The sequence below is a fragment of the Gallinula chloropus genome, assembly GCF_964237585.1.
Source record: "Gallinula chloropus genome assembly, contig: HAP1_SCAFFOLD_37, whole genome shotgun sequence".
Taxonomy (NCBI): Eukaryota; Metazoa; Chordata; class Aves; order Gruiformes; family Rallidae; genus Gallinula; species Gallinula chloropus.
The window spans coordinates 1,245,729-1,251,666 of record NW_028168691.1 but is presented as its reverse complement, the minus strand read 5'-3'; positions in this window follow the sequence as shown (position 1 = coordinate 1,251,666).

The following is a 5,938-nucleotide window of genomic DNA, read 5'->3' as shown; positions in this document are numbered from 1 at the left end:
TCGTTGTCGTCTTTCTCCGTCGTTGTCGTCTTTCTCCGTCGTTGTCTGCTTCGTTGTCGTCTTTCTCCGTCGTTGTCGTCTTTCTCCGTCGTTGTCGTATTTCTCCGTCGTTGTCTGCTTCGTTGTGGTATTTCTCCGTCGTTGTCTGCATCGTTGACGTCTTTCTCCGTCGTTGTCTGCTTCGTTGTCGTCTTTGTCCGTCGTTGTCTTCGTTGTCGTCTTTGTCCGTCGTTGTCTGCTTCGTTGTCGTCTTTCTCCGTTGTTGTAGTTTTTCTCTGTCGTTGTCTTCTTTCTCCGTCGTTGTTTGCTTCGTTGTCGTCTTTCTCCGTCGTTGTCGTCTTTCTCCGTAGTTGTCTGCTTCGTTGTCGTCTTTCTCCGTCTTCTGCTTAGTTGTCGTCTTTATCCGTCGTTGTCGTCTTTCTCCATCGTTGTCTGCTTCGTTGTCGTCTTTCTCCGTCGTTGTCGTCTTTCTCCGTCGTTGTCTGCTTCGTTGTCGTCTTTCTCCGTCGTTGTCGTCTTTCTCCGTCGTTGTCGTCTTTCTCCGTCGTTGTCTGCTTCGTTGTCATCTTTCTCCGTCTTTGTCGTCTTACTCCGTCGTTGTCGTCTTTCTCTGTCGTTGTCTGCTTCGTTGTCATATTTCTCCGTCGTTGTCGTTTTTCTCTGTCGTTGTCTGCTTCGTTGTCGTCTTTCTCCGTCGTTGTCGTCTTTCTCCGTCGTTGTCTGCTTCGTTGTCGTCTTTCTCCGTCGTTGTCGTCTTTCTCCGTCGTTGTCGTATTTCTCCGTCGTTGTCTGCTTCGTTGTGGTATTTCTCCGTCGTTGTCTGCATCGTTGACGTCTTTCTCCGTCGTTGTCTGCTTCGTTGTCGTCTTTGTCCGTCGTTGTCTTCGTTGTCGTCTTTGTCCGTCGTTGTCTGCTTCGTTGTCGTCTTTCTCCGTTGTTGTAGTTTTTCTCTGTCGTTGTCTTCTTTCTCCGTCGTTGTTTGCTTCGTTGTCGTCTTTCTCCGTCGTTGTCGTCTTTCTCCGTAGTTGTCTGCTTCGTTGTCGTCTTTCTCCGTCTTCTGCTTAGTTGTCGTCTTTATCCGTCGTTGTCGTCTTTCTCCGTCGTTGTCGTCTTTCTCCGTCGTTGTCTGCTTCGTTGTCGTCTTTCTTCGTCGTTGTCGTCTTTCTCCGTCGTTGTCTGCTTCGTTGTCGTCTTTCTCCGTCGTTGTGGTCTTTCTCCGTCGTTGTCTGCTTCGTTGACGTCTATCTCCGTCGTGGTCGTCTTTCTCCGTCGTTGTCTGCTTCGTTGTCGTCTTTCTCCGTCGTTGTCGTCATTCTCCGTCATTTTCTGCTTCCTTGTCGTCTTTCTCCGTCGTTGTCGTCTTTCTCCGTCGTTGTCTGCTTCGTTGTCGTCTATCTCTGTCGTTGTCTGCTTCGTTGTCGTCTATCTCTGTCGTTGTCTGCTTCGTTGTCGTCTTTGTCCGTCGTTGTTGTCTTTCTACTTCGTTGTCGTCTTTCTCCGTCGTTGTCTGCTTCGTTGTCGTCTTTCTCCGTCGTTGTCGTCTTTCTCCGTCGTTGTGGTCTTTCTCCGTCATTGTCTGCTTCGTTGTCGTGTTTCTCCGTCGTTGTCGTATTTCTCCGTCGTTGTCAACTTTCTCCGTCGTTGTCTGCTTCGTTGTCGTCTTTCTCCGTCGTTGTCGTCATTCTCCGTCGTCTTTCTCCGTCGTTGTCGTCATTCTCCGTCGTTGTCTGCTCCATTGTCGTCTTTCTCCGTCGTTGTCTGCTTCGTGGTCGTCTTTCTCCGTCGTTGTCGTGTTTCTCCGTTGTTGTCTGCTTCGTTGTCGTCTTTCTCCGTCGTTGTCTGCTTCGTTTTCGTCTTTCTCCGTCGTTGTCGTCTTTCTCCGTCGTTGTCGTCTTTCACCTTCGTTGTCTGCTTCGTTGTCGTCTTTTCCGTCGTTGTCGTCTTTCTCCGTCGTTGTCTGCTTCGTTGTCGTCTTTCTCCGTCGTTGTCTGCATCGTTCACGTCTTTCTCCGTCGTTGTCTGCTTCGTTGTCGTCTTTCTCCGTCGTTGTAGTCTTTCTCTGTCCTTGTCGTCTTTCTCCGTCGTTGTCTGCTTCGTGGTCGTCTTTCTCCGTCGTTGTTGTATTTCTCTGTCGTTGTCTGCTTCGTTGTCGTTTTTCTCCGTCGTTGTCTGCCTCCTTGTCGTTTTCTCCGTCGTTGTCGTCTTTCTCCGTCGTTGTCTGCTTCGTTGTCGTCTTTCTCCGTCGTTGTCTGCGTCATTGTAATCTTTCTCCGTCGTTGTCTGCTTCGTTGTCGTCTTTCTCCGTCGTTGTCTGCGTCGTTGTCGTCTTTCTCCGTCGTTGTCTGCTTCCTTGTCGTCTTTCTCCGTCGTTGTCTTCTTTCTCCGTCGTTGTCTGCTTCGTTTTTTTCTTTCACCGTCACTGTTGTATTTCTACTTCGTTGTCGTCTTTCTCCGTCATTGTCTGCTTCGTTGTCTTCTTTATCCGTCGTTGTCGTCTTTCTCCGTCGTTGTCGTCTTTCTCCGTCGTTGTCTGCTTCCTTGTCGTCTTTCTTCGTCGTTGTCGTATTTCTCCGTCGTTGTCTGCTTCGTTGTCGTCTTTCTCCGTCGTTGTCGTCTTTCTCCGTCGTTGTCGTCTTTATCCATCGTTGTCTGGTTCGTTGTCGTCTTTCTCCGTCGTTGTCTGCTTCGTTGTCATCTTTCTCCGTCGTTGTCTTCTTTCTCCGTCGTTGTCGTCTTTCTCCGTCGTTGTCTGCTTCGTTGTCGTATTTCTCCGTCGTTGTCGTCTTTCTCCGTCGTTGTCTGCTTCGTTGTCGTCTTTATCCGTCGTTGTCGTCTTTCTCCGTCGTTGTCTGCTTCGTTGTCGTCTTTCTCCGTCGTTGTCGTCTTTCTCCGTCGTTGTCTGCTTCGTTGTCGTCTTTCTCCGTCGTTGTCGTCTTTCTCCGTCGTTGTCGTCTTTCTCCGTCGTTGTCTGCTTCGTTGTCATCTTTCTCCGTCTTTGTCGTCTTACTCCGTCGTTGTCGTCTTTCTCCGTCGTTGTCTGCTTCGTTGTCATATTTCTCCGTCGTTGTCGTTTTTCTCTGTCGTTGTCTGCTTCGTTGTCGTCTTTCTCCGTCGTTGTCGTCTTTCTCCGTCGTTGTCTGCTTCGTTGTCGTCTTTCTCCGTCGTTGTCGTCTTTCTCCGTCGTTGTCGTATTTCTCCGTCGTTGTCTGCTTCGTTGTCGTATTTCTCCGTCGTTGTCTGCATCGTTGACGTCTTTCTCCGTCGTTGTCTGCTTCGTTGTCGTCTTTGTCCGTCGTTGTCTTCGTTGTCGTCTTTCTCCGTCGTTGTCGTCTTTCTCCGTAGTTGTCTGCTTCGTTGTCGTCTTTCTCCGTCTTCTGCTTAGTTGTCGTCTTTATCCGTCGTTGTCGTCTTTCTCCGTCGTTGTCGTCTTTCTCCGTCGTTGTCTGCTTCGTTGTCGTCTTTCTTCGTCGTTGTCGTCTTTCTCCGTCGTTGTCTGCTTCGTTGTCGTCTTTCTCCGTCGTTGTCGTCTTTCTCCGTCGTTGTCTGCTTCGTTGTCGTCTTTCTCCGTCGTTGTCGTTTTTCTCCGTCGTTGTCGTCTTTCTCCGTCGTTGTCTGCTTCGTTGTCATCTTTCTCCGTCGTTGGCGTCTTTCTCCGTCATTGTCGTCTTTCTCCGTCGTTGTCTGCTTCGTTGTCATATTTCTCCGTCGTTGTCGTCTTTCTCCGTCGTTGTCTGCTTCGTTGTCGTCTTTATCCGTCGTTGTCGTCTTTCTCTGTAGTTGTCTGCTTCGTTGTCGTCTTTCTCCGTCGTTGTCGTCTTTCTCCGTCGTTGTCTGCTTCGTTGTCGTCTTTCTCCGTCGTTGTCGTCTTTCTCCGTCGTTGTCGTATTTCTCCGTCGTTGTCTGCTTCGTTGTCGTCTTTCTCCGTTGTTGTCTGCATCGTTGACGTCTTTCTCCGTCGTTGTCTGCTTCGTTGTCGTCTTTTCCGTCGTTGTCTTCGTTGTCGTCTTTCTCCGTCGTTGTCTGCTTCGTTGTCGTCTTTCTCCGTCGTTGTAGTTTTTCTCTGTCGTTGTCGTCTTTCTCCGTCGTTGTTTGCTTCGTTGTCTTCTTTCTCCGTCGTTGTCGTCTTTCTCCGTAGTTGTCTGCTTCGTTGTCGTCTTTCTCCGTCTTCTGCTTAGTTGTCGTCTTTCTCCGTCGTTGTCGTCTTTCTCCGTCGTTGTCTGCTTCTTTGTCGTCTTTCACCGTCGTTGTCGTCTTTCTCCGACGTTGTCGTCTTTCTCCGTCGTTGTCTGCTTCTGTGTCGTCCATCTCCGTCGTTGTCTGCTTCCTTGTCATCTTTCTCCGTCGTTGTCGTCTTTCTCTGTCGTTGTCTGCTTCGTTGTCTTCTTTCTCCGTCGTTGTCGTCTTTCTCCGTTGTTGTCGTCTTTCTCCGTCGTTGTCTGCTTCCTTGTCGTCTTTCTCCGTCGTTGTCTTCTTTCTCCGTCGTTGTCTGTTTCGTTGTCGTCTTTCTCCGTCGTTGTCTGCATTGTTGACGTCTTTCTCCGTCGTTGTCTGCTTCGTTGTCGTCTTTGTCCGTCGTTGTCTTCGTTGTCGTCTTTCTCCGTCGTTGTCTGCTTCGTTGTCGTCTTTCTCCGTCGTTGTAGTTTTTCTCTGTCGTTGTCGTCTTTCTCCGTCGTTGTTTGCTTCGTTGTCGTCTTTCTCCGTCGTTGTCGACTTTCTCCGTAGTTGTCTGCTTCGTTGTGGTCTTTCTCCGTCTCTGCATAGTTGTCGTCTTTATCCGTCGTTGTCGTCTTTCTCCGTCGTTGTCGTCTTTCTCCGTCGTTGTCTGCTTCGATGTCGTCTTTCTTCGTCGTTGTCGTCTTTCTCCGTCGTTGTGTGCTTCGTTGTCGTCTTTCTCCGTCGTTGTCGTCTTTCTCCGTCGTTGTCTGCTTCGTTGTCGTCTTTCTCCGTCGTTGTCGTCTTTCTCCGTCGTTGTCGTCTTTCTCCGTCGTTGTCTGCTTCGTTGTCGTCTTTCTCCGTCGTTGTCGTCTTTCTCCGTCGTTGTCGTATTTCTCCGTCGTTGTCTGCTTCGTTGTCGTCTTTCTCCGTCGTTGTCTGCATCGTTGACGTCTTTCTCCGTCGTTGTCTGCTTCGTTGTCGTCTTTTCCGTCGTTGTCTTCGTTGTCGTCTTTCTCCGTCGTTGTCTGCTTCGTTGTCGTCTTTCTCCGTCGTTGTAGTTTTTCTCTGTCGTTGTCGTCTTTCTCCGTCGTTGTTTGCTTCGTTGTCGTCTTTCTCCGTCGTTGTCGTCTTTCTCCGTAGTTGTCTGCTTCGTTGTCGTCTTCTCCGTCTTCTGCTTAGTTGTCGTCTTTCTCCGTCGTTGTCGTCTTTCTCCGTCGTTGTCTGCTTCGTTGTCGTCTTTCACAGTCGTTGTCGTCTTTCTCCGTCGTTGTCGTGTTTCTCCGTCGTTGTTTGCTTCGGTGTCGTCTTTTTCTGTCGTTGTCATCTTTCTCCGTCGTTGTCTGCTTCGTTGTCGTCTTTCTCCGTCGTTGTCGTCTTTCTCCGTCGTTGTCGTCTTTATCCATCGTTGTCTGGTTCGTTGTCATCTTTATCCGTCGTTGTCGTCTTTCTCCGTCGTTGTCGTCTTTCTCCGTCGTTGTCTGCTTCGTTGTCTTCTTTATCCGTCGTTGTCGTCTTTCTCCGTCGTTGTCGTCTTTCTCCGTCGTTGTCTGCTTCCTTGTCGTCTTTCTTCGTCGTTGTCGTATTTCTCCGTCGTTGTCTGCTTCGTTGTCGTCTTTCTCCGTCGTTGTCGTCTTTCTCCGTCGTTGTCGTCTTTATCCATCGTTGTCTGGTTCGTTGTCGTCTTTCTCCGTCGTTGTCTGCTTCGTTGTCGTCTTTCTCCGTCGTTGTCGTCTTTCTCCGTCGTTGTCGTCTTTCTCCGTCGTTGTCTGCTTCGTTGTCGTAT